This window comes from Myotis lucifugus, unplaced genomic scaffold, assembly GCF_000147115.1.
Source record: "Myotis lucifugus unplaced genomic scaffold, Myoluc2.0 scaffold_482, whole genome shotgun sequence".
Classification (NCBI taxonomy): domain Eukaryota; kingdom Metazoa; phylum Chordata; class Mammalia; order Chiroptera; family Vespertilionidae; genus Myotis; species Myotis lucifugus.
In genome coordinates, this window is record NW_005871530.1 from 235,471 (window position 1) to 236,461 (window position 991).

A 991-nucleotide genomic window follows, 5' to 3' on the forward strand; every position below is an offset into this window, starting at 1 on the left:
GGAGAGAAATGGTGCGCCTGCGTGTAAGGCAATTATAGTCATCCGTTATTAGCGAAGGTTTGTAGATCAGGGGTCCTCAAACTTTTTAAACAGGGGGCCAGTTCACTGTCCCTCAGACCGTTGGAGGGCCAGACTCTAGTTTAAAAAAAACTATGAACAAATTCCTATGCACACTGCACATATCTTATTTTGAAGTAAAAAAACAAAACGGGGCCCTAACCAGTTTGGCTCAGTGGATAGAGCGTCAGCCTGCGGACTGAAGGGTCCCAGGTTCGATTCCGGTCAAGGGCATGTACCTTGGTTGCAGGCACATCCCCGGTGGGGGGGCGTGCAGGAGGCAGCTGATCGATCTCTCTCATCGATGTTTCTGGCTCTCTGTCCCTCTCCCTTCTTCTCTGTAGAAAATCAATAAAATATATTTTAAAAAAAAAGTAAATTAAAAAAAAAAAAAAAACGGGAACAAATACAATATTTGTATTTGCATGTGGCCCGCGGCCCGTAGTTTGAGGACCCCTGTTGTAGTTCATTATTAATAATTATGCATAACAGGATATTGAAATATTAAGTTAGGAAATTAAATTTTTATTTTATTTTTTAAAATACATTTTATTGATTTTTTACAGAGAGGAAGGGAGAGGGATAGAGAGAGTCAGAAACATCGATGAGAGAGAAACATTGATCAGCTGCCTCCTGCACATTCCCTACTGAGTATGTGCCCGCAACCAAGGTACATGCCCATGACCGGAATCAATAAAAATTTATTGATTTTTTACAGAGAGGGAGGGAGAGGGAGAGAGAGATAGAAACATCAGTGAGGAGAGAGAATCATTGATTGGCTGTCTCCTACACGCCCCCTACTGAGGACCTAGCCCATAACTGGGGCATGTGCCCGACAGGAGTTTAACTATGACCTCCTGGTCCATTGGTGGACACTGAACCTCTGAGCTACACTGGTAGGGCAAAAAAATCTTTTTATTTTTAAATTTAGACC